At 35.1% G+C, this 20,216-nt stretch overlaps 1 protein-coding gene across 2 annotated transcripts in view; it reads right to left on the bottom strand.

Annotated features, from left to right (window-relative positions):
- The window catches only part of LOC108973138, a 170,927-nt gene that overhangs the window by 63,821 nt on the left and 86,890 nt on the right, over window positions 1–20,216 (bottom strand). The window lies entirely within an intron of this gene.

The following is a 20,216-nucleotide window of genomic DNA, read 5'->3' as shown; positions in this document are numbered from 1 at the left end:
ACTTCAAACTATGTTAAATGACTACAATTCAGTCTTTCAGAACGAAATTGTTGGCATAACAAATGGGATTCTGCTTTAAATAGCAAATCCATTAACCTCCTAGTTGAAGGTTATGCAAGCAGACAATAACTACACTCTCATTTGGTTAATATTATCTGAGTTCTCAGTCATTTAGGAATAGAAGAAACTTAAGTAGAACACGAGGAAACAAAATTTCCCTAAACTTTCCAAGACCACTCCGTTCCTTCAATGGTTGTTTAGAACAGGAGCATCTAAGATCTTGGAACACTAGCAATACGACTATACCACAAAGTTATTTTGTAGAGAACTCATCGGTATTAAAGAGATAGTCGGAGAACATCTACCTCAGGCGAAGGATGAAGAGACCCTAGAATATTATCTTTGTGAATGCCTCGCTATCAGCCGGATAGGACGTGATCTAATTAACAGATCCCATTGTTCATCTTACGAGACATTAAACAACTGGAGTGGAAAACGATTTTGAGTTACTGAAAGATTACCTTAGTGCGGCTGTCTGTGTTTTAAGGCTCCCGCTCCTCTCTTTTCAACCAACCCCGAAGGTCCAATCTGTTCGGTTTCATAGAAATTTCCTCACCGACTCTGCAAACAACCTTTCCAAATAAATGTGTTTAAAGTTGTGAAATCCTATTGGCAAACTAAGTTGAAAAAGTCGTGATAATATGCCCACATCTCCAAAATTATGTCGGATGAAATATCCGTAGAGTTTTCTCAAATATACATTGTGACCAAAGAGTACTCAGAAATTAGCTCCATCGGTGAATTTGGTTTTATCTCTGGAACAAATTCATGACATCGAACATTGAAAAAACAATGAGCACCAATTTGATTTTTGAGTGACTTTGGCGTGGTTTTTTGGTTTTGGCTCGTTTTTTCATTTTGATGATTGTTGTTTTGTTTACATGTAAAACTCATAAACCCATGCCTTTTCGGCAGTTAAACTGCTCTCTTTCAATGTGGGATCGGAATTCGCACGATCAAGGGTGTCCAAAGAGACCTTTATACGGTATTATTTTTCAAACAAATTTAGCTCGAGTTGTGCTAGAATGTGTTTTATACCCAAAATCATTCGAACGGATTTGCGACAGAACACTTTCCTCACGATTTTCAAGCATGATATCCTTCATTTCGTAACCAACGTAACTTGGTTAGAAATACAAAACTTTAGAGACATTTTTTTGTTCTCTCTCTATGAGTTGTAATCAATTGTACATGCTTTACACCCTCCTTGACACTACAAGTACATCTTTTATCCATGTTCTTGTCTTTGCACTAAACTTATATTTTAATCAAAACTTTCTGGCAACTCTACCATGCCAAATACACATTTTCATATTTATATGGCCATTCCTGAGTACATATGTACTTAGTATATGCAAATGCGCTATGTCGATCAACAAATGTTCTAAATTCGTCTACGGTACCCACGAAGATCACCGCTGAGTTCAGACGCATGTGTTTCTTGCTTTTGTTCTTTTCTAAATTTCAGCAAAGTCACAGCGCCAACGCTTTTGCCAGCGGGAGCGGCGCACATGTTGCTCTCAATCGAAATTCCTTGCCATTTTTTTCTATGAACAAAAATAGCCACACTAGTGTAGAATGGCAACAAATCGAAGATATTTAGCTATTAATGTGCTGTCTATGTATGTATGTGTGTGTGTTTGTTTGGTTGAGTGTATGCTTGTTTGTGTGTATGGCTGCTTGTAGGTAGAAGTACAAGACTTGTTGGCTTGAAGTGGCAAAGCAAATTGGCAAAGACAGCTAGAATATGAGTGGAACTAAAAAAGTCGAAATACAGCAACAACAAAAGTGGCAATGTAACAACATGTTAAGCGGTCAGCAAAAACAACAGCAAAAACATGAGTGCCAAACACACACTTAGCACTTTTCAGTCTTATGGCTGTCAATTGTAGTGAGTTGGCGTGAATTTAGTCGGTTCTTGCTGCTAACATATACATATTTATACGTTTACTATGTGTGCGACTGCTTAAGAAATTCTAGTTTTGCGAGTTTTGTTGCGTTTGTCGTTAGGTATCTGGCTACATTTGTGAGCTTGCAGATATTGTATTTCAGCCACCGACTACATTATGCAGACATATTGACAGTTAATTTTTGCTCAAACATTCACACACATATATTGTATTCATTTCTTAGCCATTTGCCGCCTTCGTCACGGCTTTTATTCCACATTTTTTTCAATTTTTTTCCAATTCTTCTAATATGTACATATTTTTCTATAAAAAAATGCGTTTGTCGGCTGTTTCGCGCTTTGCTATCCGCCTTTAGGCCTCAATTCTCAATTCTACTCATACAGACATACATATGTGTGTACATATTAATAGTATAGTGGCTAAATAGCGCGTTAGACTTTGTTGCGTTAGAAAATTATTTGCGAGTGTTTACATGTGGCGGCGCTATTTGTATTCAATTGTGGTCGGCTTTTAATTGATTTCACATAAAAACTAATCGCTTTTGGGTGTGGACTGCTATTTGAAGTTCATATTTTATGATTTTTTTCTTTGAAGTATTTTTTTTTGTTTGTATTATAATTATTTTTTGGCATAAATTATTTAAAAATTTTTTTATTATTTTTGTCTTCGTTCCTTTGCATAAGAACTCACATGGCACATACGAGTTTAATATAAATCGCCACAGAGGACGTGTAAAAGACGAAAAATTCTGTATCTGAGATATTTAAAATAGTGTATAGCGAAATTTCGTCAATTTATTACCTGATCAAATTTGAACCGGACTGGTCCATATAAACAGACAACGCCAACCGAATCAATACAAAATTGTTTCTAGACCGGTTAATCTTTTTTATTTTTTTTTGTAGTGGGCAGTTTATTCCCATGTGTGTTTATCTGATCAAATTTTAACCGGATTGGTCCGGACTAGGTCAACTCAATCCTTACAATATTGTTTTTAAATTGGTAAAATCTTTTTTATGTTCGTGCGATTGATCTCCACATGTGTCTGGCATGTGTGATTCTTACCTGTTCAAATTTGACCCGGACTAGTCGAAATAAACTGACTAAACCAACCGAATCGACATAAAATTGTTTCTAGATTGCTAAACTGTTTTTAAGTTCGCGTGAAGTGTGATCTTCGCATGTGTTCGGCATGTGTGTTTCTTATCTGATCAAATTTGACCCGGACTTATCCATATAAACCGACTACGCCAACCGAATCGCTACAAAAAAGTTTCTGGATTGGTAAAATCTTTTTTTATGTTCGAAAGCAGCTTGAGCTTCAAGTATGTTTGAAAGCTACTTATGACGTTACTGTTTGTCTGACGATTTTTACCACGAAGGAAAAAAAACTAGAATAGATGTTGTACTAAAAGACCGGAAAACCTAGTTAGAACATGAACTCGTAAAGTTAAATGTCAACAAAATTCTACATTTTTTTTAGATTATTAGCAAGCTTCGAAGATCCTCAATGGCTAGAGCAGTTTAAAAGGTTTATCTTGGTCTCTGCTTTTGTACTATAAAAATTGTCTTTAATACATACAAAAGTGTTTGAAAGATTTCATTACCAAAATTTGATCTCAAATTGTGTCTCATGCGTCAGATATATTTTTAGGCAAAATTATCGAAAATATGAAAAAACCCGCTCGAAAATTGATTGACGTTTTGAACATGAACGAGCTCTTTTGGCCAGATTGCTACCAAAAGTGGTCGGGAAAGAGATAACTAGTGACTTTATGCAAACAATGCGGCTATTGTGATATTATTTCAGAATTTTCGAAAACTCTTATTACAGAGAAAGAGAGAAGAGATTATATGTGACCTTTTCGGGTTCAACAGTTTCCGAAAATTCTTATTACTGAGAGGGTATCTTTGGATAGATTTTCTTATCGAAGGTGAGATATTTTCTGAAAACAGATTCTTCTTTGGGATCAATAGCTTATTTAACGATATTGCAATCAAAGATCAAATTTTAGAGGAAAGCAAACCAATTGTTGTCTTAGTATTTAATAAAAGGTCTTGAAAGGTATTGCTCAAGTTAGTCAAGTGTAAAAATAAGTTTTCTCTGAATAGAGAGTTGGGAAGGTTATAAGAACAGTAAAAATGGTCAATAACACCCAGCAATATACAGGTATTTATCAGTGCGCTGGGCCTATGTAAGTCGTTGTGGCAAATAATGGAGATCTCACTTGGCAAATTAAAGAAAAAACCTTTGTGAAGCCAGAATACTACTAGAGTAGGATCAAATTCATTGACAAAGCACGTTGAACTCATTTTAAATATGATACTAAAAGTTAAAAGATTCTCATAAAAAAACACTAACCCAGGGTCCAGCGGCGAATTGAAACTTGTGAGACTTCACCCATAAATCTGAACTAGAAGTTCCTTAAACGTCTCACATTTATGAGAAAGTAACATATAATTTAAGAAATAAAGTAACATTAATTCATATTAAATATGACATAAAACCTAAAAATTATTCTAAGTTTTAAGGGAATACCCTGAAAATTTGTATATATTGGCTATTGTAGTATATTTTTAGCTGTCTGTAGTTTTCAATTAGCCTTACATATGTATGTTTCTTTTAATTACACTAACCATATAACACATCTGTATATATGTATGTATATAGTTAGTAGTATATACACTATATATGGGCGATTGTTACAGATAATACAGCTGAACATATTATTGAACTAAGCTAAAATAACAAGTGATGCAAATGCCTTTAAATGGTTGCTTTCTGTTCTTTTCAGAGACTTTTTATATAAATTTATATGCTTATGTATATGTATGTCTACTCATAACTTCTTATCAAATAGTACTAAGTATTGTATAAATAAAGTTGCGATAGAAGCTTTCTAATGAAAATAATAGCTAAAAAAATAATATTGACATACACCAGGGTGTGCTATAAATACATATAAAATAAAATATTTGCTTATAGCCACATGAATATATATGTATATAGTTTTATATATAAGTATACATACATACATATATATTTTTGTATTATATATTTTTATTTTATAATAAAAAGGCATAATATTACCTAATAGATATATACAAGTATTTTAAAGATTTCATTTGACAGTGAGATGATCAGTATGAAAGAAAGTACGCTTTTATGAGTACTATGCATATTTATAAAAATAGCTACAAATGCACATATGTAGACTTATGTTACAAATAGGTATGAAATGAGCTGATCTGCAACAAATTGTTGAAAATAATTATACATAATATCTAGGGAAGAGCTCAAGGCGGGTGAATATTTACAAAAAAAAATCTCTAAACATTTATTAATGACACAAAACAAAACCCAGCTTCCAAATCCAACGCAGAACAGCTCTTGCCAATAGGTGCTGCTGTGGACTGAGTAGGCAATTGAGAAGTAAAGTACAATCGCGACGAAAAATAACCAAATTCTACAAGTCACTCATCATCTCCGTCCTGCTATATGGTGCAGAAGCATGGACGATGACAACAACTGATGAATCAGCTTTACGAGTTTTCGAGCGAAATATTCTGTGGGAGATTTATGATGTTTTGCGCATTGGTCACGGCGAATACTGCAGTTGATGGAACGATAAGTTGAACGAGATACAATGTCGGACAAAACTCATTGGACGAAGTCGAGTCGCACACATATTCCGTTATAACTTATTACATAGATGCATATACATACATGTAAACCTCCAGTATGCTCGGTAAGCGCTGATCAACAGCCAGAAGTTGCAGGGCGACTGTGTGTTTGATGACAGGAGATATTTCGTCTTGCCCTCGTTCACTATTAGACTCATTTGCTTCGCTTCTTTGTTCAATCTGACGACAGAAGAACTAAAAGCACGATCTATACAGCTCTACAGCTCAAATTACTTTCTCCAGCACTAGATTGAAAAAGTCATACGATAGGGAGTCGCCTTTTCTGAAACATTTTCGTTTGGTATCGAATGTCTCGGAGAGTTTCTTCCCGATCTTGACGGAGCATGTATGAGGATCTGGTGATCCAGTTTTAAGAGTATTTGGGTAACACAAAGGACGAATATCTGTCCAAGTGAGATACTTCGATTAGGATCAACACTACGACCTAACCTAAACTAACCCCTTATATAGGTGAGGTGGTTATTAATATCACCATAAGACGGAGAAAACAAAATCTTCATCTCGCTTTGCCGAGCTATCTACATTAAACCTAACACCGAACTTTTGACTTTCGGGTAATTTCGCTTTGCTGGGGTGGTATTGCTCCTATTGATATCTTTTCGTCGTTATTTAAAAGTCAATATTTTTAAGTTAAGCTAGCAAACCATAATCACTTATGTAGTATGTTGCAAGAGTACAAAATTTCAATACAAACGCGAGAACACTTCTATATATATATGTATGTATCTGAAGAACGCTTGAAGTGCCGCGCTGATGGTGACAATATTTTTATAGCTGTGCCATTAAACAGCTTTGACAGTGAGATTATCGTCGCGATAATATTTGTTTAGGTCATTTACCACATTTACCATAGTTTGAGTAAATACAAACCGTTGTAAATACAAACCTATATATGGTCATGCGAGTGTTTATTGATAAAATCGCACACAGATCCATATATAAACTAAGCGCTTGGCTGTTTGATAACATCAATCAACGGTGTCAAACAGATCTGTGTACATTCATACAAGCCATGATATAGTAAAAAATATAAGAATTTATCAATCAGAAAAGCTTTTGCACCTTTCTTCCACTTATCAAAACGCTACCACTGCTTTGAAACACGATCACTTCAATGATCATACAACATTACATATCTATACAACTTTGATACACACACAGCCTACGCTGTATGATCACTTAATGACCGCATTTGATAAACTGGTTTGATTAATATGACGTTTTTACAGCCATAATGGTGAATGAATGAATATGACGTAGACGTTTAGTCATACCTGTATACATATGGTACCTCTGTATGTGAATGTATGTGAAGTAGAAATACATGTACATATTGCTTATGTGAAGTATAAATACCATATATTCATATGTAAGCTATCCATTAGGTGTGTAGATAAGCGATCGCTGATCAATGAAAATGTGTTTTCCGCCAATTTTTATCAGCAAACGACAGTAAATATATGGTTTACTATCTCTGCTTGGCACTAATGTGTACTAATATACGTACATATATAACTGTAACAGCTAGCAGACACGAATATTCTCGATCGGCGATCAGTGATATCATTAACAATGTTGTGATAATCTTAAACATAATAAATGATGATCTTTTAGTTTCTTGGCATGAAATAAAAGTTCAATTCAACTGATTATGCGGTAGGATTGATTCATATTTGTGCTAATACCGTTAGATTTATTCGAAAGATCACTTTGAGTACATAATGGAATTACTAGTGATCGCAGCTTTGTGAACTTTTTACATAATTAGTAAGACATATTTTCTCGTGTACTTCAACTTAATGTACTTATGTCTTTTGCATTAAGAGAAGTTGAGCCGATTTTCGTAGAAAAAACTGGACTTTATACATATATATATAAAAAGTGAAGGTGTAGTTAATATTTTCATAGTAATGGTAATGGGTTTTGTCCTTGCTAAGTTAGCTTATTTTTACTCTTCTATCCTCAATGATCATAGAAAGTGTCTTAGAGTTGTTGTAGGATTCATGTAGCATACAAATTTTAAACTACAAAAGGTCGAATTATGGTCTTTTTTACCGGTATGATTCATATTTTCAAAGAGACAATTCGTTACGGGATTTTTGTCTTTGCTAGATGGACTGCTCTTTTATTCTCCTACCATTTATTGACCTAGAAAGTGTCTTACAGTTGTTGTAGGATCGTTAAAGCATACAATTTTTAAGCTATCATAATGGAAGAAGAACTCCTTCCAAAACTGGGCTCCTTTTTATCCAACTTCAGTTATGATCTTACATGAATCTGAGATTTTTTAATCGAAAAAATCATAGTTTCAAAGCGATCATTAATAGGATAAAGACAAAATAACGACATAAGGTCGGCTTATTGTCGTTGCAACGATTTATAAAATGAAACTTGAAGTGAGAGATTACGTACACTGATCTCATCAATCTTAACGCGACTTAAAACAGTCATGACTTAGACAACAACCACCATTTTGTTTCAAATAGAACACAAGAGATCCAGTAGATCAAACTACTTTTATTTTGAACATCTCTAGAACACCAAATTTAATCTTTGAATAAACTGTTGAGCACTACCGTAAGCTATATGATCCTGTCCGTCGTTATCTGAATAAACTTTCTTCTGAGGATCATTTTCATCGCCACTTCTTTTGTGAACACAAAGCTCTCCACTCTCGTGGATTATGAGATCCTGCCCTCCGTTGTCTGGCTATGTGAAATTCCTTCCGTAGATTATTTCGATCACACGGTGGATAATTTTTTTTGCATATCTCATGGGGACCAAATTTTTTTCTGTGAATACATAGTTTTGGATTATTAGACCCTGTCGTCCGTTTTCTGACTATGTGATCTTGCTGCCGAAGATCATTTCGATTGCAATATAGAACATTTCTTTGTTCAGAAAATAATTTCGATCGCAATGCAGATCATTTCTGTTGTAGCATATCTCAAGGTGAACAAATTTCTACTGTGAATACATAACTGGATGCCAGCGTTAACCCAATTATCCTTTCCCCTGTTGTCAGACTAAATAAATCGCCATCTGAAGATCATTTCGATCGCAATGCAGAACACTACGTTCCTGTCAACAACAATCGCATTCAAGAGATCAGAAAAAATTTCATCACAAACATATGTCTAACATTTATTTATTTATACGAAGCTTTGACAACGAACTGCTATTGACATCCATCACTTTTCACCCGCAGCTGGTTGTCAGTTGTGTACGCGGCAGTTGTGCCGCCGATCAGTTGTGACTACTTCACTCAGTCACTCATTCACTCAGCCAAGACATATACACAGCGAGCCGCGCCAACACTTTATTTGAGCAGCCGTTCGTACTCATTCAATCGATTGATCAGTTGTTCGATCTTTTTTGCGCCTCTTTTGAGTTCGACTGCCGGTGCGTTTCCGTTTCAACGATAAAGCGCTTGACGCGCCACATAACGTGGTATGAAGAAAAAAAAAATTAAAAACGATATAAAAAACAGATTGGCTTCCTATAAACGAGCAATGATCTTCACATTACATGCGCAACCATTGTGTATAGTTTGACGTTATGCGGCGCTTTTCGTGCGCGGTTTCGTGGCGCGCACGACTGACTTGAGATTTGTTTATTTATTTTGATTTTTTTACTGCCACCGCAAGTAAAACGTGTCTGCGTCTGAGCACGTGAGTGTGTATGCGCGCATTTTGTTGGAAATCTCAGCGCGCTGGCGTGTCTTTAAATAAATGTCGGCGACGGAGGTGTGCATTGCTCGCGGCGCGTACGCTTAAATTTGTGCTATTGTCGACAATGTTCTTTTTTAATATCTTTTTGTTTGATCGCTTATAACAATTTTTGTTGTGTGATCTCAATACGAGTTGTTATTATTGTTTTGGGAATCGTCGTTGCGGCGCACACTTAACGCATTCACCGGTTTCTTGCCGCACCTCTATTAACACAGTTTGTACATATGCGCCATTGCCATTGCGTTGCATGCGCGGTGGGCGCGCGCGGTAAATTGCTGGCGCTGCGCGGAATTGTATTCGCAGACTTGCGTCGCCAACAAGTTATGCGTTGCACATGCTAATACATGTGAGCGCGCGTGTACGGCTGTGTATGCGCGCGCTGTTGCTGTGGCCCGGGTCGTTGATTATCGGCCGCGCGTTGTCTGACTGCTGGCGAATTGACTGTGGCCGCGTTTTTGCCGCCGCAAAGCTGTGTGCCACATTCAACGCTTGTCGATTTGTGTGTTGACGCATTGTGATAATGTGTTTGTTGTTATTGCTTGCTGTTGCTTGTAAGCTGTTGCCATGCTTCTTATTATGCACTTGCCAGTTCTACACAATACTTTTACATATACATACACGTATATGCGCGCGCATAATTCAATACAGTTGCTGTCTGTCGCGTACAGCTGTTGCTCGACTTGCTTCGACAATGTTGTCGGTGCCGCCGCGCACCACGTCTACTCCACGCATTTTAACAACTTAGTTCGCCTAAAAAATGTGTGCCTTCGCACACACACACTCACACATATACAACAATATGCATGTGTATCCGTGGCGGTGTATTGCTTGCTTATTGCCAATCATTGGCATTCAGCGCCGATCAGTGACCAAACTGGGCAATCGCTTCGACACAATCAGGTTGATCGCGCCGCTTGTCTGTGGCCACTGGCGGAAAATAAATTATTCGTTTATTTATTACCTTATTGTTGTGCGCCAGCAGAAAAATAAGGAAAGACTGATATCATTAATGATTTGATTGGATTTTATGTTTCTTGGTTGTGAATTGTTATTATTGTTGTTGTTTGCTTTTATTGGTGTAGTGGAGATTCATTGGAATTTCGCGCGAATTGAGTTTTCAATTGATCGCTGCGCTCAGAATGTTTCGCGAAGCGTTGTATGTGTGTTTGCATGAGTCTCATTCAAAAGTTTTAATATGCTCTGCCCAATTGAAATAAAACGTTCCTTGTTTTAAGTATTATTCTGTAGTTCTTGAACTTTCTGGATCACATATGAATCGTTGTGATTTATCTCCCGATAAGATCTGCAAAGTTGGAGGATGCATTCAGCTCAAACTATCAGAAATTTGGGCTGTGATTGATCGAGTTCCCGAAGTATTGACACGATTTTAGACAGATATTTCCGTTAACGGTTAGCAGGTTGAGTTAGGTTAGGTTAAGAGGCTGGTGCTAACAGAGATATCACTTGTTAAAGTCTATCAATTTGTTAAAGGGGCTAATGTTAGTTTCGACTATGGTTCGTCAAGGAAATGACTTGCTGAGATATTTTAACTTCATTCTTGCAAAAACTGGAGAATGTAGGAGAAAGTACCACAATGTAGAATGTAAGTTGACAACGGAGATTCAACTCAGTTTCAGTTCGATGTCAGCGGTGCAAGTGTGTCTCCTCATGATAGATCATGGGCTTTGCAGTTACCAGGCTAGTCATTTAGGGCAGTTTTCTGGTAACTTGGGTTCAAAACATCGAAATTTTTTGCTTAATTTGAAAGTACAATGTCTTGAAAGTATACTGTGAAAATTTCAAACAGAAATTCGAAATACTTCGGAGTTATAACGAGTTTCCTATAGCGCCTCGGAGTCCAACTTTTAAGCTCGTTCGAACTTTAAACGCGTTTTTCTTAAAACATTGTTTTTCTGGTCGGCCCGGTCCTAACTTTTTTTTCCGAACCGATTGCTTTCAAATACAAGTGCTACACACTTTTAGTTCTCGTCGGTACTAACGAGAATTTCACCACTAACTTTTTATTTTACAACTCTTTCTTTGCTAAGATAAAAATACTTTTTTTCAAAGTCCGCCATTTGTTATTTACCCTTAAAATTTAACTTCAGTAGTTCCGAACAGAATGACATGTCTATAGATTAGGAATAATCAAGAATATTTGATTTCAGATAACATCAAGAACCAAAATTACCCGGGCCACCCACGTGCATTTTTTTGAGGTTCCATCTTCGAGTGACAATAATAATAGTAATAAAGTATTAAATTTTTCCAAATAAATTTTTTTTATATTTTCAATATGTAAATAATTACACTTTAAATATTCAACATAAGTCATTTGTATTTTCCTATAAGAAACCACCCTCTAAAGAAGTTATGAAAATAGGCATAAGTTACCAGACTACTACCTTAACTAGGTTCTCTTTCACCTTCAAAGGCCTTTAAATATTGACAATCAACTTCATACGGAATCATTATTATTTTCCAGCTTAAAAAATATCTGTGGAATATGTTATGTTTCAAAGAAAATTTCAGAATTTAAGTGTTGTTTTGTAAAGTAAGCATACAAATTCGTCGAAGCTAATAAGTGAATTTAAAAACTCCAAGTAAACGGAACTTATATATCGAAACCGCAGAAAAATGCAGCCTCCACGCTCTATAGCTTGATAGAAAGGGCAACATTATTAAAAAGTGTTCAAGAACATTGATATAAAAAATTAAAATTAAAATTAAATAGGTCACCAATATGTATGTCAGCTTTGGCCCAGTTAAGCGTGCACTTAGCCACCGACTATTTGAGGTGGAGGAATAACATAAAGTTTTCGAAACCTTAAGCTAGACATACAACTACCACAATCAAAAATATCAAAAAAGCATCCGCTCTGCTCTGTGAGAGAACTAGAAAGTACTCTCTCTACGGATAATACTATTATGATAAGAGTTTAGGCGTTACTTTCAAAACAATCGCTAGTACTTAGCTACGCAAACAACTAAAAGTTAGGTAAAAGAAAAACCAACACCAGTTATATCAATATATCAGAGAGATAATCTCACGATTAGCACAACGGTACTCAGGCGAAAGCAACTCACCCTCAGCCAAAAGGCGATGAGCACCGCTTTTAACACCTCTCCGAAAAAGATAGTTGCGCAGTTGAAGGTAAACACACTTGAATAACTGTCAAGTACCTTGTTGCATGCAATTACCTAGCCCAAGTGTCACTGGCCCCTCACACTTTACCGCCACAAAATTCCATAAAATTTGTATTTGGCTTGTTTTATTATCGCTTCGCGCTGCACTGCTCTTTTGCGGCTTTGGCGAGCAGGTAAAAAGGGCTAAGTGCACTTCACACATTTTCCGCTTCTTCTTACTCTTTATACTCTTAGCCCTTGTAAGTACATATGTATTTCTGTGTGTGTGCTATGGTAAATTGCTTGGCGGCTATGTTGTTATTGCAGCCTGGTTGTTGACGCTAAATGGATTAACAATGCTTTGTGGCATACTGCAAGCGAGTGCCTATGTGTGTGTGTGTGCGCTACACTAGGCGGGTTCGGGTCAAGTGCTTGAGGTCAGCGCATTCAAGCGCAAATGCACACACACACACACATGCGCGCATTCCTCTTTGTTTGTATGTGTACCTGCGTGCAAAGTGCACTTGTTACAAGGTCTTTGCTGGCTCTTCATAGGTTTCTGGGTTTTACCTAGGAATCTCCTTTTACGCGGAATTTATTGTGTTTATTTGTGTGCATTGTATTTGCATTGAGTGTTCCATTGAACGGCCGTAATTACAACTGCAAATGAAAGGAGCATGGGTTTTACCAAGGAATCTCCCTAAAAGGGAAGTTATTATCCATAGTCGCCAGGGTTTTTCCACGGATTCTCCTCTATTTAAAAATGAATTGTGCTAAAGGTAGAATTTGGCTGGGCACTTGAAGTTTATTTCAGTATTTTCTTAATTACATTGGATTATTTTTTAGCAGGTATAACTCATAAAATATTCTTATATATCAAAATTTGTTTCAAATCCATGCATTATGCACCAGAACAGGACACTGAAAATATACTAGGAATCATTCCGTACAACTTTGAATAAGAGACTATGGGTCTAAAACCGGTTTCAAGCCAGCAATTTTGAAGGCGAAGTTTAAAAAATCTGCATAATCGGCTGTATGCAAGATATGTAACATACTTCAGCCCGATCTGAACAATTCCGACTCGTATCATATTAAATTTCGTAACACTGACGAACCGAGATCATGGGATTATGCTTAAAAAACTAGTCTTATTTTTGAAACATGACGGATTCCAAAAAAAATGTTTTTTTGTTGATATAAAAATATAAAAATATTCACTTCATAGTGACTTAAAGCAAGAAAAAATTAGTCAAAAAACTTAAAAAATATATAATAATAGATAGAATAGAAGAAGATAGATAGAATAGAGAATAGATATATAATATCTTATTTATATGATCATTGTCTGATTGACAAAAATAAAATTTTCAAGTGATTCGGTTCAGCTTTTTACAACAACATACGCAATTTTTACATATCGTCAACTAAAATGCAAAATAACGCAACAGTAATAAGTTTACATATTGTAAAGAATTTAAGTTTTGGTTATGAAATGGTTATACATTGGTTATTTATTGGTTATAAGTCGGTTGCATCTGACAGCAGAAGCTGAAAATTTTATGATACACATAAACAACTCTGACCTGAAGATATGTGTGACGATATGCTCTTATATCTGCAAAACTATTTTTCGCATCAACTTCAAATTTTCGGAAAATAATCTCAAATACATAAACTTTCGATATATGTTTGTCAAGACAAATCGATTTTTGGATATTCACAAGTGCACATACGAGTATAACCCCTTAAGATATTGATTATACTATAGTCCTAGAGTTATTTTAATAGTTTGAGTTATTCAGGTATTAAAATGTATCAAGCTTATGTTTGCTCAGTTTAATTAATTTGTTTCTACTCGTTTTTTTTTTTTTTTGTAATATCATTTCAAAAGCTTTTGCTTTTTGAGTTCCAATGCTTAATCCGTTGAAAATGTCGCTCGTTTCACATATGTAGTATATTATGTGGTCTTCGGTACATTACTCGAATTATTATATTTCGGCCGCTTTTTGTTCTAAGCATAATTTTCCCTATACCTTTGTTTCAATAAAGTTTAATCTATTGTATGCAATCCTTCTTTTTTTCTCTTCTCTTCACTGCTCTCTTTTTGATTGTTTAATTTCTTTATACTCATACTCATACTCTAGAAAAAACGTTACTCTCTTTTCTTCTGTGGTATGAGAATTGTACTGACACCGTTTACAAATAGGAAAGTTGTACCTGGCCGTCTTATTCATAGAAAGAAATTATTAATTTTTAATTATTTTACTCATCGAAGCTCAAATTTCTCGGCTTTCTATGACAAACATTAAAATCGGTTCATAATCTTCTTTAATTACGTATTAATAGTGACGAAATGTAAAAGAAAATCTCATAAGCCATGAAGAGAAGTTAGTTTTTAAAGCTCCATTTGTTTTATCACTACATATTTCGATCAATAATTCAAACATCTTACTGATTTTACTAAGATAATACTCAGGACAGAGTGTTTCAGTTTGGCTCAAAATAAAAATTATAAATATTTTCATACACTTTTATGCCATAAAAAGTGCACTAGTCAAATAAGTATAATATTATAGCCACCGGTGCAGCCAAAGTTATAATTTTGTTCTTATTTTTAACTAAATATTTCGATAAAACAGGTTCACGCTGTCTGCTACCCCCAGATAATGCATGCAGATTTCAATCCTTATAACGGTATACATCCAACTAGAGATATTTTTTTCAATAGACTTTTTTTGACAGTTCACGTTTGAGTCGTATCAGGCTGTTATTTTATATTTGTTCAGTATTGTTTGGCATTTCATCATGGAAACATTTGAACCAGAACAAAGTTTACAAATCGTTCTGTAAAAAATATGTTCCGCCCGCCTCGCGTAATTTATGGTCAATATAATCGACCTACTAAGCGTACTAAGAGCAAACCATCAGCCATCTTGATACTCAGCATTCCATCCTAGGTGATATCGCTTCTCTCTATGGGCTCTTGAAAAGTTCCAAGAAGATCCGACGTTTTAGAGCCAAATTTTGTTTTTGTGAGAACCATTTCTGGCTCGAGACTCAAGAACTGTCATTTCATCCAGAAAAGCAACGGTTTAGTGTAGTTTGTTGGCCGGTGGATCATCGGTTCACATTTCTTCAGAATTATTGGCAGTGAGAACTTAACCGTCAATTGAGACTGCTATCGCGCCATGATTTGTTGTCTAAATTTAAGCTCGTGATAGCGGCGACATTTGGTTTCAACAAGACGGCGCCACTTCCCAAACAACGCATCAATCAATGATTAGTCACCAAGATCGCGTGATAACATATAGTCTTAAGCTTGTACTAACATTCTCACTTCGATTCAAGCCTTGGAGCAAAACATCAGGCGTGCTATTCGCCAGTTACCAGTCGAAATGCACGAACGAGTCATCGAAAATTGTAAACAACGGATGGACCATCTGAGACGTAGCCTTGGCCAATATTTGAAACAGATAATCTTTTCTGCATTTTTTCTTTAAAAAAGTAGGAGACCTCTAAAAGGATCACCCTTTATTTATTTTTATACTATATTATATGGGTCCATATGTGAGGTATTCAAGTAAAATCGGTTATTTATATATTATACTTAAATTAAAATTTCACCACTGTTTGGCTTATTTTCGTTTGTCGTATCACTTTTTAAACTAAAAATAAATACTTCACCATTCGAATGAGAAAATTAGCCAAAAACATTGGTTGCCAATTAAAAACATTTTCACATTTAGATTGTAAGTATATCACTAAGTAGTAATCTCACTTGCAATACACTAATGAGTGATTTAATTTATTTTTAGTGACATTTCATCACATCGGCTACGTAACGGTAACGAAATGCTGCACAACAGTGCACTAAAAACATCTGTACATAAGTAGGTGAGTAACACTGTTGTATTTTTACAAAATTTATTTGGCAAAAGTGCACACAAATGAATTTAAAGTGTAGAGAAAAATAATAGTACTATGACCCCATCACTTATGAAATATATGTACTGCAAATTTTAAGAGATTTTATCTTAACATACCTTTTTTTACTCAATAAACTGAATATTGAGTCCCACAAAGGCTAAAAAGAATATCATTTAAGTTTATGGAAATTTTTGGATTCTAGATCTTTTTATATCCTAAAAGGGTACATATATGAAGTTTGCCCTCAAATTTTGTAACAGCTGGAAGAAATGTCGGAGACGCTACGATCGATGATAAGATAATTTAGTTAGTCAGTGTTACTATTTTAACATCTCGAATTCTTAGCTCTCAAAAATATGTTTAAGAGTTTTTGGTTTCACTATTGCAGCAGAAAAAATGCCAAAAAACAAAAGCTTTCAAAAGAATAAAATCATCTATAATCAATAATAACAAGAAAAAACGTTAACAAGAAGCTAAATACCCTTCACAGGTGCATTTCTGTTATTAACTATGTGTTCAGTTTGCATGGAAGCTTAGTAATCCGTTCTGAACAATTTTTTTGGAGATTATATTTGTTGCCTTAGAAAAAAATCTATACCAAATTTCATGAATATATCTTGTCAAAATGTGATAGTTATACATACAAGCATTTGATTCCGATCGTTCAGTTTGTATGGCAGCTATATGTTATAGTGGTCCGATATCGGCCGTTCCGATAAATGAGCAGCTTCTTGAAGAGAAAATGACGTTTGTAAAATTTCAAAACGATATCTTGAAAACTGAGGGACTAATTCGTATATATACAGACAGACAGACGGACAGACGGACATGGCTAAAGCGACTCAGCTCGACATACAGATCATTTATATATATACTTTATAGGGTCTCCGTCCCTTCCTTTTGGGTGTTACAAACTTCGTGACAAACTTAATATACCCTGTTCAGGGTACAGAAATATGTATTATCAACAATGCTATATTTATTAACGACACTGTGTATACACGATGTACATATGTCTAACTATGTACAAGCCTAGATGCATGCAACTACATAAATCTAATCAACAAAGATAACAAACAGCAAATTTAACTTTTTGCTATATATTGCATACCGTTAAATTCGCGAAACACCTGGAACATACCGTCTGCCTTCCACGCCCCTTTATCTGTGTGGGAGCCAAGCGCTGTTATAAATATTTGCCGCCAACACGCTGCGCTCACATGCCAACCGTCGAGTGGCACGCACCACATACGCCTGTGTGTTTGTGTATGCATTCTCAATTTACGATGACGTGTCGACCTTCAAAATGTGCTGGTGCCAGAAGAGTGGGTGGGGTTGGCTGTCTTCATTGGAATTTTTGCAATTAATTTATATCCCAGCGTAGGTTAAAATTTTCACAAGAATTTCTAATAGCTTGACATTTTCAATTTTGCGAATAACAAGAACAAGAGCAAAAGCGAAGTACTTCGTATTTACGTTGCAATACGTATGTATATGTGTATAAATAAAAATAGCATTTGTATGCCTCTTAATGGTTTTAGTAAAAATTGGCAGCTTGTTGTTGCCATGAAAACATGCTAATTTATTAGCTAATCCATAGGTATGAAAGGATATGAGAATTTGCTTTGGAAGTAATTTCAAAATTTGGACAAGTCCATGTAAGGACATCCTTAATTAATTATCTTATCGTTAATTAATTAAAAATAGTTGAGTGTGAGTATGCTTTCTAATCTCACCTGCTGGCATATTAAGGTCGGGAGTTTCAAGGATTACATAGAAACACTGAAAGCTTCTTAAAGCTAATCAAATCTGCTAAGCATATTAAATACCAATAATTATTTTGATGTGAAATTTGGTGCAGTTGACATTGACTGTCATCTCAACCTTAAACAAAAAAAATTCCACGCATGGATTTTCGCACGAAATTTGAATTAGCAAGTCTTACTATTTTTTGCCGACAATAGTACACCTACATTAGAGCGGTCTGATTTACAGGGAGCCGAAAAATTGGGAAAATTGGAAAAATTGGGTATGCTAGAAATATTCTACAGATCATTTTGAACAACTTTGCTGAAGAGACTATGAGTGTAAAACCGGTATCGAGCCTGCGATTTTTAAGGTGAAGAGTTTTAGCGAATTTAAAAAAATTTTATGTCAGCTTTTGAGATATCCCGATGAAAGTTAATACGTTGGAGCATTTTGATATTATATCGGTAATTTGTCAGAATTGGTCAGATCGAGAAACTATAGCACATATGAATCGCTCATACAACTGATTATTCTGATTTTTTAAACTTTGCCTTAAAAGTCGCGGGCTCGAAACCAATTTTAGAGTCTCTTAGTCTCTGAGTTAAAGTTGTTCCGAATGATGCGAAGAACATTTCTTTCAAACGTGATTTTATAAAAAAAAAAAAAAACAACGACCCGCTCTAGTTCATAAATATATATAAAATTTGGTCTCAAATTTCGGCATAAAACTACGATGTAATATTGCTCTTCATGCACTTTGGTATTTATGATACTGGCGCTTATTTGGTTATTGTAAGATTTCATTTTCTGACCTTGGGCGTGTGCAAGTTTGTGAATTTTATGTTAATTATCACTTTAAACGATAACAAACCGATATGAAACCTATATTTCCACATAATTTTAATCATGTGCTTAATTTTAAAACAGATAATATAATATTCAAGTAGTCGCAGTTATACTTAGATATATCTACATACATACATTATTCAACAAAATATATAATACATACTATATACGATACTAACACATAAAACTGATATTCATGATACTTCTCTGACGGTTAAGAACAAGAATGAACTGATTTCAATTATTTTCTCGTAGAGTTGTCGCTTAACAAGAAGTAATTGTAAGTTTTGGGATTGTTTCAGTAGTTTTTGAGATATATAAATTAAACCTGTTGCATGCTCTTCAATAAGTTGCAAGGCTAACATCCAAATTGTATGTATAAAACTAATACAATCCTGAATCGTATGGGTATAGCGACTCGCTGTTCTCTGCGTAACGGGAGCAATAAGAACCACTCCAACAACGGCTTTAGAAAGGTTACGCAACCGATCGCATTGCAGTGGGAAGCTCTGTGTCAAAATTGGCTGCAAGTTTGGCGACATTAAGTGAATTCTCTACAAGAACTTTCAGGCGTAGCTCAGTAAGCAGCTGAACCAACACGTCCAACATTCGAAGGACGATTGTGACCAAAAATCACATTTTAATCATTAATCACTGCCCGCAGTAAGCTGTATTGAAGCAGAAGGAGACTATTTTGAATAAAATAATTTGTTTTTGCCGAAAAAAACAATTTGTTCTGTTTTTTTAAAGTCTTGTTTACTTTCGAATACACCTTGTACAATAATCCTCCATGTAAACATTTTATTTTAAACGCTTAAAAAGTATTTGTAATGCAAAAATATATTTTGTCGTGTTGTTCAATGTAAAGCTTGGAATGTTCACGGGCGCACTTCAAAATGTAGCTAAAAATCCTCTACAGCACGGATATTTTTTCGCTGTATATAAATAATTTTCACCCATATAATTCCTTTTGTTTTTTTTTTTCGCGCACTCTAATGGATATCGACATTGTGTATGCATATATTTATATATAATCACACAAACTATTCTTGTTTATATTGTCACAAATTTGTTATACATTTATTATTTATGAATTTTGTCGACATAATATGATTAATTACATTGAAAGAAGTATACATATGTATATGTATTTATGTCT

This window comes from Bactrocera latifrons, unplaced genomic scaffold (assembly GCF_001853355.1).
Source record: "Bactrocera latifrons isolate USDA-ARS-PBARC rearing strain unplaced genomic scaffold, ASM185335v1 scaffold_46, whole genome shotgun sequence".
Lineage (NCBI taxonomy): Eukaryota > Metazoa > Arthropoda > Insecta > Diptera > Tephritidae > Bactrocera > Bactrocera latifrons.
This window is presented reverse-complemented; position numbering and strand designations above follow the sequence as displayed.